The following is a 27946-nucleotide window of genomic DNA, read 5'->3' as shown; positions in this document are numbered from 1 at the left end:
GTTGGTGACCAGTCTTCCGGAAGCATAAACTTAACGGCACCGACTTAGAGGCAAGAGACTCTGGAGAAAGAAAGGAAGACGACGTTCAAGGAATTTCTTGCAGATACAGTTGCTTGTGTAACATTAAGAAGCACTGCTACAAGAAAGTTCTACTCTCAGAATATAGTCTGATATTATCAACTAAGAAATGCAAACTGGATCAAGTAGGCCTCTACAGCGATCGCTTTAAGAAAAGGAATGGTGATATTTCAGCAGATGGTGTTGTTGACGTAACGTAATCTCAATTATCGTATCAGACATCGCCCACATCCTTTCCATAAGTTGACAAGTAGTTATTAGAGGGCATCACCCCCCTCCTTTCTGTAGGTGACCAGTCTTCCGGAAGCATAAACTTAACGGCACCGACTTAGAGGCAAGAGACTCTAGAGAAAGAGAGGAAGACGACTCTGAAGGAATTTCTAGCAGATAACGTTGCTTGTGCAAAGCAAGACGTGGTTGTGGAGCTAAGTAACATTAAGATGCACCGCTACAAGAAAGTTCTGCTCTCAGAATGTAGTCTGATATTATCAACTAAGAATTGCAAACTTGATCAAGTAGGCCTCTAGAGTGATCGCTTCAAGAAAAGGAACCGTGATATTTCAGCAGTGGGTGTTGTGGACGAAACGTAATCTCAATTATCATATGAGACATCGCCCACATCGTTTCAATAAGTCGACAAGTAGTTATTAGAGGGCATCACCCCTTCCTTTCTGTAGGTGACCAGTCTTCCGGAAGCATAAACTTAACGGCACCGACTTAGAGGCAAGAGACTCTGGAGAAAGAAAGGAAGACGACCTTCAAGGAATTTCTTGCAGATACCGTTGCTTGTGTAACATTAAGAAGCACTGCTACAAGAAAGTTCTACTCTCAGAATATAGTCTGATATTATCAACTAAGAAATGTAAAGATTCAAGTAGTCAGCTATAGCATACGCTTTAAGAAAAAGAACCGTGATATTTCAGCAGATGGTGTTGTTGACAAAACGTAATCTCAATTATCATATCACACATCGCCCACATCCTTTCCATAAGTCGACAACAAGTTATTAGAGGACATCACCTCATTCCTTTTAGTAGATGACCAGTCTTCCGGGAGCGTAAACGTAACGGCACCGACTTAGAGGCAAGAGACTCTGGAGAAAGAGAGGAAGACGACTCTGAAGGAATTTCTTGCAGATAACGTTGCTTGTGCAAAACAAGACGTTGTTGTGGAGCTAAGTAACATTAAGATGCACCGCTACAAGAAAGTTCTACTCTCAGAATGTAGTCTGATATTATCAACTAAGAATTGCAAACTTGATCAAGTAGGCCTCTAGAGTGATCGCTTTAAGAAAAGGAACCGTGATATTTCAGCAGATGGTGTTGTTGACGTAATGTAATCTCAATTATCATATGAGACATCGCCCACATCGTTTCGATAAGTCGACAAGTAGTTATTAGAGGGCATCACCCCCCTCCTTTCTGTAGGTGACCAGTCTTCCGGAAGCATAAACTTAACGGCACCGACTTAGAGGCAAGAGACTCTGGAGAAAGAAAGGAAGACGACGTTCAAGGAATTTCTTGCAGATACAGTTGCTTGTGTAACATTAAGAAGCACTGCTACAAGAAAGTTCTACTCTCAGAATATAGTCTGATATTATCAACTAAGAAATGCAAACTGGATCAAGTAGGCCTCTACAGCGATCGCTTTAAGAAAAGGAATGGTGATATTTCAGCAGATGGTGTTGTTGACGTAATGCAATCTCAATAATCGTATCAGACATCGCCCACATCCTTTCCATAAGTTGACAAGTAGTTATTAGAGAGCATCACCCCCCTCCTTTCTGTTGGTGACCAGTCTTCCGGAAGCATAAACTCAACGGCACCGACTTAGAGGCAAGAGACTCTGGAGAAAGAAAGGAAGACGACGTTCAAGGAATTTCTTGCAGATACAGTTGCTTGTGTAACATTAAGAAGCACTGCTACAAGAAAGTTCAACTCTCAGAATATAGTCTGATGTTATCAACTAAGAAATGCAAACTGGATCAAGTAGGCCTCTACAGCGATCGCTTTAAGAAAAGGAATGGTGATATTTCAGCAGATGGTGTTGTTGACGTAACGTAATCTCAATTATCGTATCAGACATCGCCCACATCCTTTCCATAAGTTGACAAGTAGTTATTAGAGGGCATCACCCCCCTCCTTTCTGTAGGTGACCAGTCTTCCGGAAGCATAAACTTAACGGCACCGACTTAGAGGCAAGAGACTCTAGAGAAAGATAGGAAGACGACTCTGAAGGAATTTCTAGCAGATAACGTTGCTTGTGCAAAGCAAGACGTGGTTGTGGAGCTAAGTAACATTAAGATGCACCGCTACAAGAAAGTTCTGCTCTCAGAATGTAGTCTGATATTATCAACTAAGAATTGCAAACTTGATCAAGTAGGCCTCTAGAGTGATCTCTTCAAGAAAAGGAACCGTGATATTTCAGCAGTGGGTGTTGTGGACGAAACGTAATCTCAATTATCATATGAGACATCGCCCACATCGTTTCAATAAGTCGACAAGTAGTTATTAGAGGGCATCACCCCTTCCTTTCTGTAGGTGACCAGTCTTCCGGAAGCATAAACTTAACGGCACCGACTTAGAGGCAAGAGACTCTGGAGAAAGAAAGGAAGACGACCTTCAAGGAATTTCTTGCAGATACCGTTGCTTGTGTAACATTAAGAAGCACTGCTACAAGAAAGTTCTACTCTCAGAATATAGTCTGATATTATCAACTAAGAAATGCAAACTGGATCAACTAGGCCTCTACATCGATCGCTTTAAGAAAAGGAATGGTGATATTTCAGCAGATGGTGTTGTTGACGTAACGTAATCTCAATTATCGTATCAGACATCGCCCACATCCTTTCCATAAGTTGACAAGTAGTTATTAGAGGGCATCACCCCCCTCCTTTCTGTAGGTGACCAGTCTTCCGGAAGCTTAAACTTAACGGCACCGACTTAGAGGCAAGAGACTCTAGAGAAAGATAGGAAGACGACTCTGAAGGAATTTCTAGCAGATAACGTTGCTTGTGCAAAGCAAGACGTGGTTGTGGAGCTAAGTAACATTAAGATGCACCGCTACAAGAAAGTTCTGCTCTCAGAATATAGTCTGATATTATCAACGAAGAAATGCAAACTGGATCAAGTAGGCCTCTACAGTGATCGCTTTAAGAAAAGGAATGGTGATATTTCAGCAGATGGTGTTGTTGACGTAATGTAATCTCAATTATCGTATCAGACATCGCCCACATCCTTTCCATAAGTTGACAAGTAGTTATTAGAGGGCATCCCCCCCCTCCTTTCTGTAGGTGACCAGTCTTCCGGAAGCATAAACTTAACGGCACCGACTTAGAGGCAAGAGACTCTGGAGAAAGAATGGAAGACGACGTTCAAGGAATTTCTTGCAGATACAGTTGCTTGTGTAACATTAAGAAGCACTGCTACAAGAAAGTTCTACTCTCAGAATATAGTCTGATATTATCAACTAAGAAATGCAAACTTGATCAAGTAGGCCTCTAGAGCGATGGCTTTAAGAAAAGGAATGGGGATATTCCAGCAGATGGTGTTGTTGACGTAATGTAATCTCAATTATCGTATCAGACATCGCCCACATCCTTTCCATAAGTTGACAAGTAGTTATTAGAGGGCATCACCCCCCTCCTTTCTGTAGGTGACCAGTCTTCCGGAAGCATAAACTTAACGGCACTGTGATGATGTGGATAGTGGCGTGTGGCGGTGCCAAAACAAAGTGCGTGACAAGCCAGCATGAAGTGTTGGTGATTGTATGGCAGCACCAAGAAGGGCATTGGTGATGATGATAATGGAAGAAGACCACCACGTGCCATGAACAAAGAAGTGGACGAGAGCACGCAGAACGTGAGAGCCAGCGGCAGCCTCGAACGCAAGCTCGAAAAACGGCGGCTCCAGGCTCGGGTACCGGCGACCGGGTGTCCAGCTAACTTGCGGACCTGGTCGGGGATCCAGTTCGTGGCTGGGCTTTCCTGCGCGCCAGCGGCCTGCTGTGATAGCGGCCTGGTGCAGTGCTTTCTGCTTGGACCGGGACGCCTGAGCTACCAGCCTGCTGAGAGAGCCCGAGGACTGGCGACCGGGCGTCCTGCTACCGTGCGGACCTGGTCGTGGATCCCGCTCGTGGCTCTGCTCTCCTGTGTACCAGCGGCCTGCTGTGATAGCGGCCTGGTGCAGTGCTTCCTGCTTGCCACCAGGGCGCCCGAGCTACCTGTCCGCTTACCGAGCCCGACGTTATAGCGGCCGAGGCGTTACAGGCCAGGCGTTACTGGCCAGCTACAGCAGTGGCCTGGTGTTCTACCGGCCTGCTGTTTTCCTCTTGCTTCCGCGTCGCGACAAGGTGCGGCGCGACAGCAGCGACGTAGCCACAACGACGCTCCACCGTCACAAGCACCGTCACGGGCACCGCAACGACGATGCACACGGGCGAGTGTTGGCGCATGAGTGCTAGGCACATGTTTATATAGGACAAACGATTCGCAGAGTCTAGTCCACGTTCATGTGCATGTAATTAATCAGTATCGTGCTAGCGTGTCTGTTAAAGTCTGTGTTTCGTGTAACAAGCTCCCGTCTGCCGTGTCATTATTAAAAGGATCCTGGGCCCAACTGGAAACACCGGCAAGTTTGTCGTTGTGTTTCCCTCATCACAGGCACCGACTTAGAGGCAAGAGACTCTGGAGAAAGAAAGGAAGACGACCTTCAAGGAATTTCTTGCAGATACCGTTGCTTGTGTAACATTAAGAAGCACTGCTACAAGAAAGTTCTACTCTCAGAATATAGTCTGATATTATCAACTAAGAAATGCAAACTGGATCAAGTAGGCCTCTACAGCGATCGCTTTAAGAAAAGGAATGGTGATATTTCAGCAGATGGTGTTGTTGACGTAACGTAATCTCAATTATCTTATCAGACATCGCCCACATCCTTTCCATAAGTCGACAAGTAGTTATTAGAGGGCATCACCCCTCTCCTTTCTGTAGGTGACCAGTCTTCCGGAAGCATAAACTTAACGGCACCGACTTAGAGGCAAGAGCCTCTAGAGAAAGAGAGGAAGACGACCTTCAAGGAATTTCTTGCAGATACCGTTGCTTGTGTAACATTAAGAAGCACTGCTACAAGAAAGTTCTACTCTCAGAATATAGTCTGATATTATCAACTAAGAAATGCAAACTGGATCAAGTAGGCCTCTACAGCGATCGCTTTAACAAAAGGAATGGTGATATTTCAGCAGATGGTGTTGTTGACGTAATGCAATCTCAATTATTGTATCAGACATCGCCCACATCCTTTCCATAAGTTGACAAGTAGTTATTAGAGGGCATCACCCCTTCCTTTCTGTAGGTGACCAGTCTTCCGGAAGCATAAACTTAACGGCACCGACTTAGAGGCAAGAGACTCTGGAGAAAGAAAGGAGGACGACCTTCAAGGAATTTCTTGCAGATACCGTTGCTTGTGTAACATTAAGAAGCACTGCTACAAGAAAGTTCTACTCTCAGAATATAGTCTGATATTATCAACTAAGAATTGCAAACTTGATCAAGTAGGCCTCTAGAGTGATCGCTTCAAGAAAAGGAACCGTGATATTTCAGCAGATGTTGTTGTTGACGTAATGTAATCTCAATTATCATATGAGACATCGCCCACATCGTTTCGATAAGTCGACAAGTAGTTATTAGAGGGCATCACCCCCCTCCTTTCTGTAGGTGACCAGTCTTCCGGAAGCATAAACTTAACGGCACCGACTTAGAGGCAAGAGACTCTGGAGAAAGAAAGGAGGACGACCTTCAAGGAATTTCTTGCAGATACAGTTGCTTGTGTAACATTAAGAAGCACTGCTACAAGAAAGTTATACTCTCAGAATATAGTCTGATATTATCAACTAAGAAATGCAAACTGGATCAGGTAGGCCTCTAGAGTGATCGCTTTAAGAAAAGGAATGGTGATATTTCAGCAGATGGTGTTTGACGTAATGCAATCTCAATTATCGTATCAGACATCGCCCACATCCTTTCCATAAGTTGACAAGTAGTTATTAGAGGGCATCACCCCCCTCCTTTCTGTTGGTGACCAGTCTTCCGGAAGCATAAACTTAACGGCACCGACTTAGAGGCAAGAGACTCTGGAGAAAGAAAGGAAGACGACGTTCAAGGAATTTTTTGCAGATAAAGTTGCTTGTGTAACATTAAGAAGCACTGCTACAAGAAAGTTCTACTCTCAGAATATAGTCTGATATTATCAACAAATAAATGCGAACTGGATCAAGTAGGCCTCTACAGCGATCGCTTTAAGAAAAGGAATGGTGATATTTCAGCAGATGGTGTTGTTGACGTAATATAATCTCAATTATCGTATCAGACATCGCCCACATCGTTTCAATAAGTCGACAAGTAGTTATTAGAGGGCATCACCCCTTCCTTTCTGTAGGTGACCAGTCTTCCGGAAGCATAAACTTAACGGCACTGACTTAGAGGCAAGAGACTCTGGAGAAAGAAAGGAGGACGACCTTCAAGGAATTTCTTGCAGATACCGTTGCTTGTGTAACATTAAGAAGCACTGCTACAAGAAAGTTCTACTCTCAGAATATAGTCTGATAATATCAACTAAGAAATGCAAACTGGATCAACTAGGCCTCTACATCGATCGCTTTAAGAAAAGGAATGGTGATATTTCAGCAGATGGTGTTGTTGACGTAACGTAATCTCAATTATCGTATCAGACATCGCCCACATCCTTTCCATAAGTTGACAAGTAGTTATTAGAGGGCATCACCCCCCTCCTTTCTGTAGGTGACCAGTCTTCCGGCAGCATAAACCTAACGGCACCGACTTAGAGGCAAGAGACTCTGGAGAAAGAGAGGAAGACGACTCTGAAGGAATTTCTTGCAGATAACGTTGCTTGTGCAAAGCAAGACGTTGTTGTGGAGCTAAGTAACATTAAGATGCACCGCTTCAAGAAAGTTCTACTCTCAGAATGTAGTCTGATATTATCAACTAAGAATTGCAAACTTGATCAAGTAGGGCTATAGAGTGATCGATTCAAGAAAAGGAACCGTGATATTTCAGCAGTGGGTGTTGTGGACGAAACGTAATCTCAATTATCATATGAGAAATCGCCCACATCGTTTCAATAAGTCGACAAGTAGTTATTAGAGGGCATCACCCCTTGCTTTCTGTAGGTGACCAGTCTTCCGGAAGCATATAAACTTAACGGCACCGACTTAGAGGCAAGAGACTATGGAGAAAGAAAGGAAGACGACCTTCAAGGAATTTCTTGCAGATACCGTTGCTTGTGTAACATTAAGAAGCACTGCTACAAGAAAGTTTTACTCTCAGAATATAGTCTGATATTATCAACTAAGAAATGTAAAGATTCAAGTAGTCAGCTATAGCATACGCTTTAAGAAAAAGAACCGTGATATTTCAGCAGATGGTGTTGTTGACAAAACGTAATCTCAATTATCATATCACACATCGCCCACATCCTTTCCAAAAGTCGACAACTAGTTATTAGAGGACATCACCTCATTCCTTTTAGTAGATGACCAGTCTTCCGGCAGCATAAACCTAACGGCACCGACTTAGAGGCAAGAGACTCTGGAGAAAGAGAGGAAGACGACTCTGAAGGAATTTCTTGCAGATAACGTTGCTTGTGCAAAGCAAGACGTTGTTGTGGAGCTAAGTAACATTAAGATGCACCGCTTCAAGAAAGTTCTACTCTCAGAATGTAGTCTGATATTATCAACTAAGAATTGCAAACTTGATCAAGTAGGCCTCTAGAGTGATCGCTTCAAGAAAAGGAACCGTGATATTTCAGCAGATGGTGCTGTTGACGTAATGTAATCTCAATTATCATATGAGACATCGCCCACATCGTTTCGATAAGTCGACAAGTAGTTATTAGAGGGCATCACCCCCCTCCTTTCTGTAGGTGACCAGTCTTCCGGAAGCATAAACTTAACGGCACCGACTTAGAGGCGAGAGACTCTGGAGAAAGAAAGGAAGACGACGTTCAAGGAATTTCTTGCAGATACAGTTGCTTGTGTAACATTAAGAAGCACTGCTACAAGAAAGTTCTACTCTCAGAATATAGTCTGATATTATCAACTAAGAAATGCAAACTGGATCAAGTAGGCCTCTACAGCGATCGCTTTAAGAAAAGGAATGGTGATATTTCAGCAGATGGTGTTGTTGACGTAACGTAATCTCAATTATCGTATCAGACATCGCCCACATCCTTTCCATAAGTTGACAAGTAGTTATTAGAGGGCATCACCCCCCTGCTTTCTGTAGGTGACCAGTCTTCCGGAAGCATAAACTTAACGGCACCGACTTAGAGGCAAGAGACTCTAGAGAAAGAGAGGAAGACGACTCTGAAGGGATTTCTAGCAGATAACGTTGCTTGTGCAAAGCAAGACGTGGTTGTGGAGCTAAGTAACATTAAGATGCACCGCTACAAGAAAGTTCTGCTCTCAGAATGTAGTCTGATATTATCAACTAAGAATTGCAAACTTGATCAAGTAGGCCTCTAGAGTGATCGCTTCAAGAAAAGGAACCGTGATATTTCAGCAGTGGGTGTTGTGGACGAAACGTAATCTCAATTATCATATGAGACATCGCCCACATCGTTTCAATAAGTCGACAAGTAGTTATTAGAGGGCATCACCCCTTCCTTTCTGTAGGTTACCAGTCTTCCGGAAGCATAAACTTAACGGCACCGACTTAGAGGCAAGAGACTCTGGAGAAAGAAAGGAGGACGACCTTCAAGGAATTTCTTGCAGATACCGTTGCTTGTGTAACATTAAGAAGCACTGCTACAAGAAAGTTCTACTCTCAGAATATAGTCTGATATTATCAACTAAGAAATGTAAAGATTCAAGTAGTCAGCTATAGCATACGCTTTAAGAAAAAGAACCGTGATATTTCAGGAGATGGTGTTGTTGACAAACGTAATCTCAATTATCATATCACACATCGCCCACATCCTTTCCATAAGTCGACAACAAGTTATTAGAGGACATCACCTCATTCCTTTTAGTAGATGACCAGTCTTCCGGGAGCATAAACGTAACGGCACCGACTTAGAGGCAAGAGACTCTGGAGAAAGAGAGGAAGACGACTCTGAAGGAATTTCTTGCAGATAACGTTGCTTGTGCAAAGCAAGACGTTGTTTTGGAGCTAAGTAACATTAAGATGCACCGCTACAAGAAAGTTCTACTCTCAGAATGTAGTCTGATATTATCAACTTAGAATTGCAAACTTGATCAAGTAGGCCTCTAGAGTGATCGCTTCAAGAAAACGAACCGTGATATTTCAGCAGATGGTGTTGACGTAATGTAATCTCAATTATCATATGAGACATCGCCCACATCGTTTCGATAAGTCGACAAGTAAATATTAGAGGGCATCACCCCTTCCTTTCTGTAGGTGACCAGTCTTCCGGAAGCATAAACTTAACGGCACCGACTTAGAGGCAAGAGACTCTGGAGAAAGAAAGGAAGACGACGTTCAAGGAATTTCTTGCAGATACAGTTGCTTGTGTAACATTAAGAAGCACTGCTACAAGAAAGTTCTACTCTCAAAATATAGTCTGATATTATCAACTAAGAAATGCAAACTGGATCAAGTAGGCCTCTACAGCGATCGCTTTAAGAAAAGGAATGGTGATATTTCAGCAGATGGTGTTGTTGACGTAACGTAATCTCAATTATCGTATCAGACATCGCCCACATCCTTTCCATAAGTTGACAAGTAGTTATTAGAGGGCATCACCCCCCTCCTTTCTGTAGGTGACCAGTCTTCCGGAAGCATAAACTTAACGGCACCGACTTAGAGGCAAGAGACTCTAGAGAAAGAGAGGAAGACGACTCTGAAGGAATTTCTAGCAGATAACGTTGCTTGTGCAAAGCAAGACGTGGTTGTGGAGCTAAGTAACATTAAGATGCACCGCTACAAGAAAGTTCTGCTCTCAGAATGTAGTCTGATATTATCAACTAAGAATTGCAAACTTGATCAAGTAGGCCTCTAGAGTGATCGCTTCAAGAAAAGGAACCGTGATATTTCAGCAGTGGGTGTTGTGGACGAAACGTAATCTCAATTATCATATGAGACATCGCCCACATCGTTTCAATAAGTCGACAAGTAGTTATTAGAGGGCATCACCCCTTCCTTTCTGTAGGTGACCAGTCTTCCGGAAGCATAAACTTAACGGCACCGACTTAGAGGCAAGAGACTCTGGAGAAAGAAAGGAAGACGACCTTCAAGGAATTTCTTGCAGATACCGTTGCTTGTGTAACATTAAGAAGCACTGCTACAAGAAAGTTCTACTCTCAAAATATAGTCTGATATTATCAACTAAGAAATGCAAACTGGATCAAGTAGGCCTCTACAGCGATCGCTTTAAGAAAAGGAATGGTGATATTTCAGCAGATGGTGTTGTTGACGTAACGTAATCTCAATTATCGTGTCAGACATCGCCCACATCCTTTCCATAAGTTGACAAGTAGTTATTAGAGGGCATCACCCCCCTCCTTTCTGTAGGTGACCAGTCTTCCGGGAGCATAAACGTAACGGCACCGACTTAGAGGCAAGAGACTCTGGAGAAAGAGAGGAAGACGACTCTGAAGGAATTTCTAGCAGATAACGTTGCTTGTGCAAAGCAAGACGTGGTTGTGGAGCTAAGTAACATTAAGATGCACCGCTACAAGAAAGTTCTGCTCTCAGAATGTAGTCTGATATTATCAACTAAGAATTGCAAACTTGATCAAGTAGGCCTCTAGAGTGATCGCTTCAAGAAAAGGAACCGTGATATTTCAGCAGTGGGTGTTGTGGACGAAACGTAATCTCAATTATCATATGAGACATCGCCCACATCGTTTCAATAAGTCGACAAGTAGTTATTAGAGGGCATCACCCCTTCCTTTCTGTAGGTGACCAGTCTTCCGGAAGCATAAACTTAACGGCACCGACTTAGAGGCAAGAGACTCTGGAGAAAGAAAGGAAGACGACCTTCAAGGAATTTCTTGCAGATACCGTTGCTTGTGTAACATTAAGAAGCACTGCTACAAGAAAGTTCTACTCTCAAAATATAGTCTGATATTATCAACTAAGAAATGCAAACTGGATCAAGTAGGCCTCTACAGCGATCGCTTTAAGAAAAGGAATGGTGATATTTCAGCAGATGGTGTTGTTGACGTAACGTAATCTCAATTATCGTGTCAGACATCGCCCACATCCTTTCCATAAGTTGACAAGTAGTTATTAGAGGGCATCACCCCCCTCCTTTCTGTAGGTGACCAGTCTTCCGGGAGCATAAACGTAACGGCACCGACTTAGAGGCAAGAGACTCTGGAGAAAGAGAGGAAGACGACTCTGAAGGAATTTCTTGCAGATAACGTTGCTTGTGCAAAGCAAGACGTTGTTTTGGAGCTAAGTAACATTAAGATGCACCGCTACAAGAAAGTTCTACTCTCAGAATGTAGTCTGATATTATCAACTAAGAATTGCAAACTTGATCAAGTAGGCCTCTAGAGTGATCGCTTCAAGAAAACGAACCGTGATATTTCAGCAGATGGTGTTGACGTAATGTAATCTCAATTATCATATGAGACATCGCCCACATCGTTTCGATAAGTCGACAAGTAAATATTAGAGGGCATCACCCCTTCCTTTCTGTAGGTGACCAGTCTTCCGGAAGCATAAACTTAACGGCACCGAATTAGAGGCAAGAGACTCTGGAGAAAGAATGGAAGACGACGTTCAAGGAATTTCTTGCAGATACAGTTGCTTGTGTAACATTAAGAAGCACTGCTACAAGAAAGTTCTACTCTCAGAATATAGTCTGATATTATCAACTAAGAAATGCAAACTTGATCAAGTAGGCCTCTAGAGTGATCGCTTCAAGAAAAGGAACCGTGATATTTCAGCAGATGGTGTTGTTGACGTAATGTAATCTCAATTATCATATGAGACATCGCCCACATCGTTTCGATAAGTCGACAAGTAGTTATTAGAGGGCATCGCCCCTTCTTTTCTGTAGGTGACCAGTCTTCCGGAAGCATAAACTTAACGGCACCGAATTAGAGGCAAGAGACTCTGGAGAAAGAATGGAAGACGACGTTCAAGGAATTTCTTGCAGATACAGTTGCTTGTGTAACATTAAGAAGCACTGCTACAAGAAAGTTCTACTCTCAGAATATAGTCTGATATTATCAACTAAGAAATGCGAACTGGATCAAGTAGGCCTCTAGAGCCATCGCTTTAAGAAAAGGAATGGTGATATTTCAGCAGATGGTGTTGTTGACGTAATGTAATCTCAATTATCGTATCAGACATCGCCCACATCCTTTCCATAAATCAAGTAGTTATTAGAGGGCATCACCCCCTTCTTTTCTGTAGGTGACCAGTCTTCCGGAAGCATAAACTTAACTGCACCGACTTAGAGGCAAGAGACTCTGGAAAAAGAAAGGAGGACGACCTTCAAGGAATTTCTTGCAGATACAGTTGCTTGTGTAACATTAAGAAGCACTGCTACAAGAAAGTTCTACTCTCAGAATATAGTCTGATATTATCAACTAAGAAATGCAAATTGGATCAAGTAGGCCTCTAGAGCGATCGCTTTAAGAAAAGGAATGGTGATATTTCAGCAGATGGTGTTGTTGACGTAATGCAATCTCAATTATCGTATCAGACATCGCCCACATCCTTTCCATAAGTTGACAAGTAGTTATTAGAGAGCATCACCCCCCTCCTTTCTGTTGGTGACCAGTCTTCCGGAAGCATAAACTTAACGGCACCGACTTAGAGGCAAGAGACTCTGGAGAAAGAAAGGAAGACGACGTTCAAGGAATTTCTTGCAGATACAGTTGCTTGTGTAACATTAAGAAGCACTGCTACAAGAAAGTTCTACTCTCAGAATATAGTCTGATATTATCAACTAAGAAATGCAAACTGGATCAAGTAGGCCTCTACAGCGATCGCTTTAAGAAAAGGAATGGTGATATTTCAGCAGATGGTGTTGTTGACGTAACGTAATCTCAATTATCGTATCAGACATCGCCCACATCCTTTCCATAAGTTGACAAGTAGTTATTAGAGGGCATCACCCCCCTCCTTTCTGTAGGTGACCAGTCTTCCGGAAGCATAAACTTAACGGCACCGACTTAGAGGCAAGAGACTCTAGAGAAAGAGAGGAAGACGACTCTGAAGGAATTTCTAGCAGATAACGTTGCTTGTGCAAAGCAAGACGTGGTTGTGGAGCTAAGTAACATTAAGATGCACCGCTACAAGAAAGTTCTGCTCTCAGAATGTAGTCTGATATTATCAACTAAGAATTGCAAACTTGATCAAGTAGGCCTCTAGAGTGATCGCTTCAAGAAAAGGAACCGTGATATTTCAGCAGTGGGTGTTGTGGACGAAACGTAATCTCAATTATCATATGAGACATCGCCCACATCGTTTCAATAAGTCGACAAGTAGTTATTAGAGGGCATCACCCCTTCCTTTCTGTAGGTGACCAGTCTTCCGGAAGCATAAACTTAACGGCACCGACTTAGAGGCAAGAGACTCTGGAGAAAGAAAGGAAGACGACCTTCAAGGAATTTCTTGCAGATACCGTTGCTTGTGTAACATTAAGAAGCACTGCTACAAGAAAGTTCTACTCTCAGAATATAGTCTGATATTATCAACTAAGAAATGTAAAGATTCAAGTAGTCAGCTATAGCATACGCTTTAAGAAAAAGAACCGTGATATTTCAGCAGATGGTGTTGTTGACAAAACGTAATCTCAATTATCATATCACACATCGCCCACATCCTTTCCATAAGTCGACAACAAGTTATTAGAGGACATCACCTCATTCCTTTTAGTAGATGACCAGTCTTCCGGGAGCGTAAACGTAACGGCACCGACTTAGAGGCAAGAGACTCTGGAGAAAGAGAGGAAGACGACTCTGAAGGAATTTCTTGCAGATAACGTTGCTTGTGCAAAACAAGACGTTGTTGTGGAGCTAAGTAACATTAAGATGCACCGCTACAAGAAAGTTCTACTCTCAGAATGTAGTCTGATATTATCAACTAAGAATTGCAAACTTGATCAAGTAGGCCTCTAGAGTGATCGCTTTAAGAAAAGGAACCGTGATATTTCAGCAGATGGTGTTGTTGACGTAATGTAATCTCAATTATCATATGAGACATCGCCCACATCGTTTCGATAAGTCGACAAGTAGTTATTAGAGGGCATCACCCCCCTCCTTTCTGTAGGTGACCAGTCTTCCGGAAGCATAAACTTAACGGCACCGACTTAGAGGCAAGAGACTCTGGAAAAAGAAAGGAGGACGACCTTCAAGGAATTTCTTGCAGATACAGTTGCTTGTGTAACATTAAGAAGCACTGCTACAAGAAAGTTCTACTCTCAGAATATAGTCTGATATTATCAACTAAGAAATGCAAATTGGATCAAGTAGGCCTCTAGAGCGATCGCTTTAAGAAAAGGAATGGTGATATTTCAGCAGATGGTGTTGTTGACGTAATGCAATCTCAATTATCGTATCAGACATCGCCCACATCCTTTCCATAAGTTGACAAGTAGTTATTAGAGAGCATCACCCCCCTCCTTTCTGTTGGTGACCAGTCTTCCGGAAGCATAAACTTAACGGCACCGACTTAGAGGCAAGAGACTCTGGAGAAAGAAAGGAAGACGACGTTCAAGGAATTTCTTGCAGATACAGTTGCTTGTGTAACATTAAGAAGCACTGCTACAAGAAAGTTCTACTCTCAGAATATAGTCTGATATTATCAACTAAGAAATGCAAACTGGATCAAGTAGGCCTCTACAGCGATCGCTTTAAGAAAAGGAATGGTGATATTTCAGCAGATGGTGTTGTTGACGTAACGTAATCTCAATTATCGTATCAGACATCGCCCACATCCTTTCCATAAGTTGACAAGTAGTTATTAGAGGGCATCACCCCCCTCCTTTCTGTAGGTGACCAGTCTTCCGGAAGCATAAACTTAACGGCACCGACTTAGAGGCAAGAGACTCTAGAGAAAGAGAGGAAGACGACTCTGAAGGAATTTCTAGCAGATAACGTTGCTTGTGCAAAGCAAGACGTGGTTGTGGAGCTAAGTAACATTAAGATGCACCGCTACAAGAAAGTTCTGCTCTCAGAATGTAGTCTGATATTATCAACTAAGAATTGCAAACTTGATCAAGTAGGCCTCTAGAGTGATCGCTTCAAGAAAAGGAACCGTGATATTTCAGCAGTGGGTGTTGTGGACGAAACGTAATCTCAATTATCATATGAGACATCGCCCACATCGTTTCAATAAGTCGACAAGTAGTTATTAGAGGGCATCACCCCTTCCTTTCTGTAGGTGACCAGTCTTCCGGAAGCATAAACTTAACGGCACCGACTTAGAGGCAAGAGACTCTGGAGAAAGAAAGGAAGACGACCTTCAAGGAATTTCTTGCAGATACCGTTGCTTGTGTAACATTAAGAAGCACTGCTACAAGAAAGTTCTACTCTCAGAATATAGTCTGATATTATCAACTAAGAAATGTAAAGATTCAAGTAGTCAGCTATAGCATACGCTTTAAGAAAAAGAACCGTGATATTTCAGCAGATGGTGTTGTTGACAAAACGTAATCTCAATTATCATATCACACATCGCCCACATCCTTTCCATAAGTCGACAACAAGTTATTAGAGGACATCACCTCATTCCTTTTAGTAGATGACCAGTCTTCTGGGAGCGTAAACGTAACGGCACCGACTTAGAGGCAAGAGACTCTGGAGAAAGAGAGGAAGACGACTCTGAAGGAATTTCTTGCAGATAACGTTGCTTGTGCAAAACAAGACGTTGTTGTGGAGCTAAGTAACATTAAGATGCACCGCTACAAGAAAGTTCTACTCTCAGAATGTAGTCTGATATTATCAACTAAGAATTGCAAACTTGATCAAGTAGGCCTCTAGAGTGATCGCTTTAAGAAAAGGAACCGTGATATTTCAGCAGATGGTGTTGTTGACGTAATGTAATCTCAATTATCATATGAGACATCGCCCACATCGTTTCGATAAGTCGACAAGTAGTTATTAGAGGGCATCACCCCCCTCCTTTCTGTAGGTGACCAGTCTTCCGGAAGCATAAACTTAACGGCACCGACTTAGAGGCAAGAGACTCTGGAGAAAGAAAGGAAGACGACGTTCAAGGAATTTCTTGCAGATACAGTTGCTTGTGTAACATTAAGAAGCACTGCTACAAGAAAGTTCTACTCTCAGAATATAGTCTGATATTATCAACTAAGAAATGCAAACTGGATCAAGTAGGCCTCTACAGCGATCGCTTTAAGAAAAGGAATGGTGATATTTCAGCAGATGGTGTTGTTGACGTAATGCCAATCTCAATAATCGTATCAGACATCGCCCACATCCTTTCCATAAGTTGACAAGTAGTTATTAGAGAGCATCACCCCCCTCCTTTCTGTTGGTGACCAGTCTTCCGGAAGCATAAACTCAACGGCACCGACTTAGAGGCAAGAGACTCTGGAGAAAGAAAGGAAGACGACGTTCAAGGAATTTCTTGCAGATACAGTTGCTTGTGTAACATTAAGAAGCACTGCTACAAGAAAGTTCAACTCTCAGAATATAGTCTGATGTTATCAACTAAGAAATGCAAACTGGATCAAGTAGGCCTCTACAGCGATCGCTTTAAGAAAAGGAATGGTGATATTTCAGCAGATGGTGTTGTTGACGTAACGTAATCTCAATTATCGTATCAGACATCGCCCACATCCTTTCCATAAGTTGACAAGTAGTTATTAGAGGGCATCACCCCCCTCCTTTCTGTAGGTGACCAGTCTTCCGGAAGCATAAACTTAACGGCACCGACTTAGAGGCAAGAGACTCTAGAGAAAGATAGGAAGACGACTCTGAAGGAATTTCTAGCAGATAACGTTGCTTGTGCAAAGCAAGACGTGGTTGTGGAGCTAAGTAACATTAAGATGCACCGCTACAAGAAAGTTCTGCTCTCAGAATGTAGTCTGATATTATCAACTAAGAATTGCAAACTTGATCAAGTAGGCCTCTAGAGTGATCTCTTCAAGAAAAGGAACCGTGATATTTCAGCAGTGGGTGTTGTGGACGAAACGTAATCTCAATTATCATATGAGACATCGCCCACATCGTTTCAATAAGTCGACAAGTAGTTATTAGAGGGCATCACCCCTTCCTTTCTGTAGGTGACCAGTCTTCCGGAAGCATAAACTTAACGGCACCGACTTAGAGGCAAGAGACTCTGGAGAAAGAAAGGAAGACGACCTTCAAGGAATTTCTTGCAGATACCGTTGCTTGTGTAACATTAAGAAGCACTGCTACAAGAAAGTTCTACTCTCAGAATATAGTCTGATATTATCAACTAAGAAATGTAAAGATTCAAGTAGTCAGCTATAGCATACGCTTTAAGAAAAAGAACCGTGATATTTCAGCAGATGGTGTTGTTGACAAAACGTAATCTCAATTATCATATCACACACCGCCCACATCCTTTCCATAAGTCGACAACAAGTTATTAGAGGACATCACCTCATTCCTTTTAGTAGATGACCAGTCTTCCGGGAGCATAAACGTAACGGCACCGACTTGGAGGCAAGAGACTCTGGAGAAAGAGAGGAAGACGACTCTGAAGGAATTTCTTGCAGATAACGTTGCTTGTGCAAAGCAAGACGTTGTTTTGGAGCTAAGTAACATTAAGATGCACCGCTACAAGAAAGTTCTACTCTCAGAATGTAGTCTGATATTATCAACTAAGAATTGCAAACTTGATCAAGTAGGCCTCTAGAGTGATCGCTTCAAGAAAAGGAACCGTGATATATCAGCAGATGGTGTTGTTGACGTAATGTAATCTCAATTATCATATGAGACATCGCCCACATCGTTTCGATAAGTCGACAAGTAGTTATTAGAGGGCATCACCCCCCTCCTTTCTGTAGGTGACCAGTCTTCCGGAAGCATAAACTTAACGGCACCGACTTAGAGGCAAGAGACTCTGGAGAAAGAAAGGAAGACGACGTTCAAGGAATTTCTTGCAGATACAGTTGCTTGTGTAACATTAAGAAGCACTGCTACAAGAAAGTTCTACTCTCAGAATATAGTCTGATATTATCAACTAAGAAATGCAAACTGGATCAAGTAGGCCTCTAGAGCGATCGCTTTAAGAAAAGGAATGGTGATATTTCAGCAGATGGTGTTGTTGACGTAATGCAATCTCAATTATCGTATCAGACATCGCCCACATCCTTTCCATAAGTTGACAAGTAGTTATTAGAGAGCATCACCCCCCTCCTTTCTGTTGGTGACCAGTCTTCCGGAAGCATAAACTTAACGGCACCGACTTAGAGGCAAGAGACTCTGGAGAAAGAAAGGAAGACGACGTTCAAGGAATTTCTTGCAGATACAGTTGCTTGTGTAACATTAAGAAGCACTGCCACAAGAAAGTTCTACTCTCAGAATATAGTCTGATATTATCAACTAAGAAATGCAAACTGGATCAAGTAGGCCTCTACAGCGATCGCTTTAAGAAAAGGAATGGTGATATTTCAGCAGATGGTGTTGTTGACGTAACGTAATCTCAATTATCGTATCAGACATCGCCCACATCCTTTCCATAAGTTGACAAGTAGTTATTAGAGGGCATCACCCCCCTCCTTTCTGTAGGTGACCAGTCTTCCGGAAGCATAAACTTAACGGCACCGACTTAGAGGCAAGAGACTCTAGAGAAAGAGAGGAAGACGACTCTGAAGGAATTTCTAGCAGATAACGTTGCTTGTGCAAAGCAAGACGTGGTTGTGGAGCTAAGTAACATTAAGATGCACCGCTACAAGAAAGTTCTGCTCTCAGAATGTAGTCTGATATTATCGACTAAGAATTGCAAACTTGATCAAGTAGGCCTCTAGAGTGATCGCTTCAAGAAAAGGAACCGTGATATTTCAGCAGTGGGTGTTGTGGACGAAACGTAATCTCAATTATCATATGAGACATCGCCCACATCGTTTCAATAAGTCGACAAGTAGTTATTAGAGGGCATCACCCCCTCCTTTCTGTAGGTGACCAGTCTTCAGGAAGCATAAACTTAACGGCACCGACTTAGAGGCAAGAGACTCTGGAGAAAGAAAGGAAGACGACGTTCAAGGAATTTCTTGCAGATACAGTTGCTTGTGTAACATTAAGAAGCACTGCTACAAGAAAGTTCTACTCTCAGAATATAGTCTGATATTATCAACTAAGAAATGCAAACTGGATCAAGTAGGCCTCTACAGCGATCGCTTTAAGAAAAGGAATGGTGATATTTCAGCAGATGGTGTTGTTGACGTAATGCAATCTCAATTATCGTATCAGACATCGCCCACATCCTTTCCATAAGTTGACAAGTAGTTATTAGAGAGCATCACCCCGCTCCTTTCTGTTGGTGACCAGTCTTCCGGAAGCATAAACTTAACGGCACCGACTTAGAGGCAAGAGACTCTGGAGAAAGAAAGGAAGACGACGTTCAAGGAATTTCTTGCAGATACCGTTGCTTGTGTAACATTAAGAAGCACTGCTACAAGAAAGTTCTACTCTCAGAATATAGTCTGATATTATCAACTAAGAAATGTAAAGATTCAAGTAGTCAGCTATAGCATACGCTTTAAGAAAAAGAACCGTGATATTTCAGCAGATGGTGTTGTTGACAAAACGTAATCTCAATTATCATATCACACATCGCCCACATCCTTTCCATAAGTCGACAACAAGTTATTAGAGGACATCACCTCATTCCTTTTAGTAGATGACCAGTCTTCCGGGAGCGTAAACGTAACGGCACCGACTTAGAGGCAAGAGACTCTGGAGAAAGAGAGGAAGACGACTCTGAAGGAATTTCTTGCAGATAACGTTGCTTGTGCAAACAAGACGTTGTTGTGGAGCTAAGTAACATTAAGATGCACCGCTACAAGAAAGTTCTACTCTCAGAATGTAGTCTGATATTATCAACTAAGAATTGCAAACTTGATCAAGTAGGCCTCTAGAGTGATCGCTTTAAGAAAAGGAACCGTGATATTTCAGCAGATGGTGTTGTTGACGTAATGTAATCTCAATTATCATATGAGACATCGCCCACATCGTTTCGATAAGTCGACAAGTAGTTATTAGAGGGCATCACCCCCCTCCTTTCTGTAGGTGACCAGTCTTCCGGAAGCATAAACTTAACGGCACCGACTTAGAGGCAAGAGACTCTGGAGAAAGAAAGGAAGACGACGTTCAAGGAATTTCTTGCAGATACAGTTGCTTGTGTAACATTAAGAAGCACTGCTACAAGAAAGTTCTACTCTCAGAATATAGTCTGATATTATCAACTAAGAAATGCAAACTGGATCAAGTAGGCCTCTAGAGCGATCGCTTTAAGAAAAGGAATGGTGATATTTCAGCAGATGGTGTTGTTGACGTAATGCAATCTCAATTATCGTATCAGACATCGCCCACATCCTTTCCATAAGTTGACAAGTAGTTATTAGAGAGCATCACCCCCCTCCTTTCTGTTGGTGACCAGTCTTCCGGAAGCATAAACTTAACGGCACCGACTTAGAGGCAAGAGACTCTGGAGAAAGAAAGGAAGACGACGTTCAAGGAATTTCTTGCAGATACAGTTGCTTGTGTAACATTAAGAAGCACTGCCACAAGAAAGTTCTACTCTCAGAATATAGTCTGATATTATCAACTAAGAAATGCAAACTGGATCAAGTAGGCCTCTACAGCGATCGCTTTAAGAAAAGGAATGGTGATATTTCAGCAGATGGTGTTGTTGACGTAACGTAATCTCAATTATCGTATCAGACATCGCCCACATCCTTTCCATAAGTTGACAAGTAGTTATTAGAGGGCATCACCCCCCTCCTTTCTGTAGGTGACCAGTCTTCCGGAAGCATAAACTTAACGGCACCGACTTAGAGGCAAGAGACTCTAGAGAAAGAGAGGAAGACGACTCTGAAGGAATTTCTAGCAGATAACGTTGCTTGTGCAAAGCAAGACGTGGTTGTGGAGCTAAGTAACATTAAGATGCACCGCTACAAGAAAGTTCTGCTCTCAGAATGTAGTCTGATATTATCGACTAAGAATTGCAAACTTGATCAAGTAGGCCTCTAGAGTGATCGCTTCAAGAAAAGGAACCGTGATATTTCAGCAGTGGGTGTTGTGGACGAAACGTAATCTCAATTATCATATGAGACATCGCCCACATCGTTTCAATAAGTCGACAAGTAGTTATTAGAGGGCATCACCCCCTCCTTTCTGTAGGTGACCAGTCTTCAGGAAGCATAAACTTAACGGCACCGACTTAGAGGCAAGAGACTCTGGAGAAAGAAAGGAAGACGACGTTCAAGGAATTTCTTGCAGATACAGTTGCTTGTGTAACATTAAGAAGCACTGCTACAAGAAAGTTCTACTCTCAGAATATAGTCTGATATTATCAACTAAGAAATGCAAACTGGATCAAGTAGGCCTCTACAGCGATCGCTTTAAGAAAAGGAATGGTGATATTTCAGCAGATGGTGTTGTTGACGTAATGCAATCTCAATTATCGTATCAGACATCGCCCACATCCTTTCCATAAGTTGACAAGTAGTTATTAGAGAGCATCACCCCGCTCCTTTCTGTTGGTGACCAGTCTTCCGGAAGCATAAACTTAACGGCACCGACTTAGAGGCAAGAGACTCTGGAGAAAGAAAGGAAGACGACGTTCAAGGAATTTCTTGCAGATACAGTTGCTTGTGTAACATTAAGAAGCACTGATACAAGAAAGTTCTACTCTCAGAATATAGTCTGATATTATCAACTAAGAAATGCAAACTGGATCAAGTAGGCCTCTACAGCGATCGCTTTAAGAAAAGGAATGGTGATATTTCAGCAGATGGTGTTGTTGACGTAACGTAATCTCAATTATCGTATCAGACATCGCCCACATCCTTTCCATAAGTTGACAAGTAGTTATTAGAGGGCATCACCCCCCTCCTTTCTGTAGGTGACCAGTCTTCCGGAAGCATAAACTTAACGGCACCGACTTAGAGGCAAGAGACTCTAGAGAAAGAGAGGAAGACGACTCTGAAGGAATTTCTAGCAGATAACGTTGCTTGTGCAATGCAAGACGTGGTTGTGGAGCTAAGTAACATTAAGATGCACCGCTACAAGAAAGTTCTGCTCTCAGAATGTAGTCTGATATTATCAACTAAGAATTGCAAACTTGATCAAGTAGGCCTTTAGAGCGATCGCTTTAAGAAAAGGAATGGGGATATTTCAGCAGATGGTGTTGTTGACGTAATGTAATCTCAATTATCGTATCAGACATCGCCCACATCCTTTCCATAAGTTGACAAGTAGTTATTAGAGGGCATCGCCCCCCTCCTTTCTGTAGGTGACCAGTCTTCCGGAAGCATAAACTTAACGGCACCGACTTAGAGGCAAGAGACTCTGGAGAAAGAAAGAAAGACGACGTTCAAGGAATTTCTTGCAGATACCGTTGCTTGTGTAACATTAAGAAGCACTGCTACAAGAAATTTCTACTCTCAGAATATAGTCTGATATTATCAACTAAGAAATGTAAAGATTCAAGTAGTCAGCTATAGCATACGCTTTAAGAAAAAGAACCGTGATATTTCAGCAGATGGTGTTGTTGACAAAACGTAATCTCAATTATCATATCACACATCGCCCACATCCTTTCCATAAGTCGACAAGTAGTTATTAGAGGACATAACCTCATTCCTTTTAGTAGATGACCAGTCTTCCGGGAGCATAAACGTAACGGCACCGACTTAGAGGCAAGAGACTCTGGAGAAAGAAAGGAAGATGACCTTCAAGGAATTTCTTGCAGATAACGTTGCTTGTGCAAAGCAAGACGTTGTTGTGGAGCTACGTAACATTAAGAAGCACTCCTACAAGAAAGTTCTACTCTCAGAATGTAGTCTGATATTATCAACTAAGAAATGCAAACTTGATCAAGTAGGCCTCTAGAGTGATCGCTTTAAGAAAAGTAACCGTGATATTTCAGCAGTGGGTGTGTTGGACGAAACGTAATCTCAATTATCATATCAGCCATCGCCCACATCGTTTCAATAAGTCGACAAGTAGTTATTAGAGGGCATCACCCCTTCCTTTCTGTAGGTGACCAGTCTTCCGGAAGCATAAACTTAACGGCACCGACTTAGAGGCAAGAGACTCTGGAGAAAGAAAGGAAGACGACCTTCAAGGAATTTCTTGCAGATACCGTTGCTTGTGTAACATTAAGAAGCACTGCTACAAGAAAGTTCTACTCTCAGAATATAGTCTGATATTATCAACTAAGAAATGTAAAGATTCAAGTAGTCAGCTATAGCATACGCTTTAAGAAAAAGAACCGTGATATTTCAGCAGATGGTGTTGTTGACAAAACGTAATCTCAATTATCATATCACACATCGCCCACATCCTTTCCATAAGTCGACAAGTAGTTATTAGAGGACATCACCTCGTTCCTTTTAGTAGATGACCAGTCTTCCGGGAGCATAAACGTAACGGCACCGACTTAGAGGCAAGAGACTCTGGAGAAAGAGAGGAAGACGACTCAGAAGGAATTTCTTGCAGATAACGTTGCTTGTGCAAAGCAAGACGTTGTTGTGGAGCTAAGTAACATTAAGATGCACCGCTACAAGAAAGTTCTACTCTCAGAATGTAGTCTGATATTATAAACTGAGAATTTCAAACTGGATCAAGTAGGCCTCTAGAGCGATCGCTTGAAGAAAAGGAATGGTGATATTTCAGCAGATGGTGTTGTTGACGTAATGTAATCTCAATTATCGTATCAGACATCGCCCACATCCTTTCCATAAGTTGACAAGTAGTTATTAGAGGGCATCACCCCCCTCCTTTCTGTAGGTGACCAGTCTTCCGGAAGCATAAACTTAACGGCACCGACTTAGAGGCAAGAGACTCTGGAGAAAGAAAGGAAGACGACGTTCAAGGAATTTCTTGCAGATACAGTTGCTTGTGTAACATTAAGAAGCACTGCTACAAGAAAGTTCTACTCTCAGAATATAGTCTGATATTATCAACTAAGAAATGCAAACTGGATCAAGTAGGCCTCTAGAGCGATCGCTTTAAGAAAAGGAATGGTGATATTTCAGCAGATGGTGTTGTTGACGTAATGTAATCTCAATTATCGTATCAGACATCGCCCACATCCTTTCCATAAGTTGACAAGTAATTATTAGAGGGCATCACCCCCCTCCTTTCTGTAGGTGACCAGTCTTCCGGAAGCATAAACTTAACGGCACCGACTTAGAGGCAAGAGACTCTGGAGAAAGAAAGGAAGACGACGTTCAAGGAATTTCTTGCAGATACAGTTGCTTGTGTAACATTAAGAAGCACTCCTACAAGAAAGTTCTACTCTCAGAATATAGTCTGATATTATCAACAAAGAGGTGCGAACTGGATCAAGTAGGCCTCTACAGCGATCGCTTTAAGAAAAGGAATAGTGATATTTCAGCAGATGGTGTTGTTGACGTAATGTAATCTCAATTATCGTATCAGACATCGCCCACATCGTTTCAATAAGTCGACAAGTAGTTATTAGAGGGCATCAGCCCTTCCTTTCTGTAGGTGATCAGTCTTCCGGAAGCATAAACTTAACGGCACCGACTTAGAGGCAAGAAACTCTGGAGAAAGAAAGGAAGACGACGTTCAAGGAATTTCTTGCAGATACCGTTGCTTGTGTAACATTAAGAAGCACTATTACAAGAAAGTTCTACTCTCAGAATATAGTCTGATATTATCAACTAGGAAATGCAAACTGGATCAAGTAGGCCTCTACAGCGATCGCTTTAAGAAAAGGAATGGTGATATTTCAGCAGATGGTGTTGTTGACGAAACGTAATCTCAATTACCGTATCAGACATCGCCCACATCCTTTCCATAAGTTGACAAGTAATTATTAGAGGGCATCACCTCCCTCCTTTTAGTAGATGACCAGTTTTCCGGGAGCATAAACGTAACGGCACGGACTTAGAGGCAAGCGACTCTGGAGAAAGAAAGGAAGATGACCTTCAAGGAATTCCTTGCAGATAACGTTGCTTATGCAAAGCAAGACGTTGTTGTGGAGCTACGTAACATTAAGAAGCACTGCTACAAGAAAGTTCTACTCTCAGAATGTAGTCTGATATTATCAACTAAGAAATGCAAACTTGATCAAGTAGGCCTCTAGAGTGATCGCTTTAAGAAAAGTAACCGTGATATTTCAGCAGTGGGTGTGTTGGACGAAACGTAATCTCAATTATCATATCAGCCATCGCCGCCATCGTTTCAATAAGTCGACAAGTAGTTATTATAGGACGTCACCTGGCTCATTTTGGTAGATGAGCAGTCTTCCGGGAGCATAAACGTAACGGCACCGACTTAGAGGCAAGAGACTCTAGAGAAAGAAAGGAAGACAACTTTGAAGGAATTCTTGTAGATATATTTGTTTGTTCAAATCAAGGCGTTGTTGGGGAGCAAACAAAGCAACGTTAAGATGCACCGCTACAAGAAAGTTCTACTCTCAGAATATAGTGTGATATTATCAACAAAGAAATGTAAAGTGGATCAAGTAGGCAGCTATAGCATTGGCTTTAAGAAAATCAACGGTGATATTTCAGCTGTGGGTGTTGTGGACGAAACGTAATCTCAATTATCGTATCAGACATCGCCGCCATCGTTTCAATAAGTCGACAAGTAGTTATTAGAGGACATCACCTCATTCCTTTCAGTAGCTGACTAGTCTTCCGGGAGCATAAACGTAACGACACCGACTTAGAGGCAAGAGACTCTGGAGAAAGAAAGAAAGACGACTTTGAAGAAAATTCTTGCAGATAACGTTACTTGGGGAAAGCAAGACGTTGTTGTGGAGCTAAGTAACATTAAGAAGCAGTGCTACAAGAAAGTTCTACTCTCAGAATATAGTCTGATATTATCAACTAAGTAATGTAAAGTGGATCAAGTATGCAGCTATAGCATTGTCTTTAAGAAAATCAACGGTGATATTTCAGCTGTGGGTGTTGTGGGTGAAACGTAATCTCAATTATCGTATCGGACATCGCCGCCATCGTTTCAATAAGTCAACAAGTAGTTATTAGAGGACATCACCTCATTCCTTTCAGTAGCTGACCAGTCTTCCGGAAGCATAAACGTAACGGCACCGACTTAGAGGCAAGAGACTCTGGAGAAAGAAAGAAAGACGACTTTGGAAGAAATTTCTTGCAGATAACGTTACTTGTGGAAATCAAGACGTTGTTGTGGAGCTAAGTAACATTAAGAAGCAGTGCTACAAGAAAGTTCTACTCTCAGAATATTGTCTGATATTATCAACTAAGAAATGTAAAGTGGATCAAGTAGGCAGCTATAGCATTGGCTTTAAGAAATTCAACGGTGATATTTCAGCTGTGGGTGTTGTGGACGAAACGTAATCTCAATTATCGTATCGGACATCGCCCCCATCGTTTCAATAAGTCGACAAGTAGTTATTAGAGGACATCACCTCATTCCTTTCAGTAGCTGACCAGTCTTCCGGGAGCATAAACGTAACCGCACCGACTTAGAGGCAAGAGACTCTGGAGAAAGAAAGGAAGAAGACTTTGAAGGAATTTCTTGCAGATAACCTTGCTTGTGCAAAGCCAGACGTTGTTGTGGAGCTAAGTTACATTAAGAAGCACTGCTAGAAGAAAGTTCTACTCTCAGAATATAGTGTGATATTATCAACCAAGAAATGTAAAGTGGATCAAGTAGGCAGCTATAGCATTGGCTTTAAGAAAATCGACGGTGATATTTCAGCTGTGGGTGTTGTGCACGAAACGTAATCTCAATTATCGTATCGGACATCGTCCCCATTGTTTCAATAAGTCGACAAGTAGTTATTAGAGAACATCACCGCCCTCCTTTTTGTAGATGACCGGTCTTCCAGAAACATAAACTTAACGGCACCGACTTGGAGGCAAGAGACTCTGGAGAAAGAAAGGCAGATGGCTTTTGAAGGAATTTCTTGCAGATAAGAAGCATGCACTGCTAGAAGAAAGTTCTACTCTCAGAATATAGTCTGTAATTATCAACCAAGAAATGTAAACTGGATCAAGTAGGCCTCTAGAGCCATCGCTTTAAGAAAAGGAACGGTGCTATTTGAGCAGTGGGTGTTTTGGACGAAACGTAATCTCAATTATCATATCAGCCATTGCCGCCATCGTTTCAATAAGTCGACAAGTAGTTATTAGAGGACATCACCTCCATCCTTTTATTAGATGACCAGTCTTCCGGGAGCCTAAACTGAACGGCACCGACTTGGAGGCAAGAGACTCTGGAGAAAGAAAGGAAGACGACTTTAAAGTTTTTGTTGCAGATAACGTAGCTTGTTCAAATCAAGGCGTTGTTGTGGAGCTAAGTAACATTAAGAAGCACTGGTAGAAGAAAGTTCTACTCTCAGAATATAGTCTGATATTATCAACCAAGAAATGCAAACAGGATCAAGTAGGCATCTACAGCGATCGCTTTAAGATAGGAACGGTGATATTTCAGCAGTGGGTGTTGTGGACGAAACGTTATCTCAATTGTCATATCAGACATCGCCGCCATCGTTTCAATAAGTCGACAAGTAGTTATTAGAGGACATCACCTCCCTCCTTTTAGTAGATGGCCAGTCTTCCGGGAGCATAAACTGAACGGCACCGACTTGGAGGCAAGAGACTCTGGAGAAAGAAAGGAAGACGACTTTAAAGGAATTTGTTGCAGATAACGTAGCTTGTTCAAATCAAGCCGTTGTGGTGGAGCTAAGTAACATTAA

General features: G+C 42.2%; 1 protein-coding gene and 2 long non-coding RNA genes across 3 annotated transcripts in view; 1 reads left to right on the top strand and 2 right to left on the bottom strand.

Moving 5' to 3' along the window:
• Positions 1-27946, bottom strand: part of LOC119443086 (sodium-coupled monocarboxylate transporter 1-like) — a 195896-nt gene that overhangs the window by 58216 nt on the left and 109734 nt on the right. The gene's annotated exons all lie outside the window — the stretch shown is intronic.
• LOC125943344 (uncharacterized) overlaps positions 1-27946 on the top strand; it is a 135476-nt gene that overhangs the window by 71602 nt on the left and 35928 nt on the right. The window lies entirely within an intron of this gene.
• LOC125943346 (uncharacterized) lies at positions 7296-27008 on the bottom strand. Its single transcript, XR_007465757.1, has 3 exons — positions 26654-27008; positions 25523-26262; positions 7296-7651 (listed from the first exon to the last, which is right to left on the bottom strand). It is a non-coding gene; the product is annotated as an uncharacterized LOC125943346 (long non-coding RNA).

Source organism: Dermacentor silvarum, chromosome 2, assembly GCF_013339745.2.
Source record: "Dermacentor silvarum isolate Dsil-2018 chromosome 2, BIME_Dsil_1.4, whole genome shotgun sequence".
In the NCBI taxonomy this organism is placed as follows: domain Eukaryota; kingdom Metazoa; phylum Arthropoda; class Arachnida; order Ixodida; family Ixodidae; genus Dermacentor; species Dermacentor silvarum.
The sequence above is the reverse complement of the archived record's forward strand: the minus strand, read 5'-3'. Positions and strand labels throughout refer to the sequence as shown.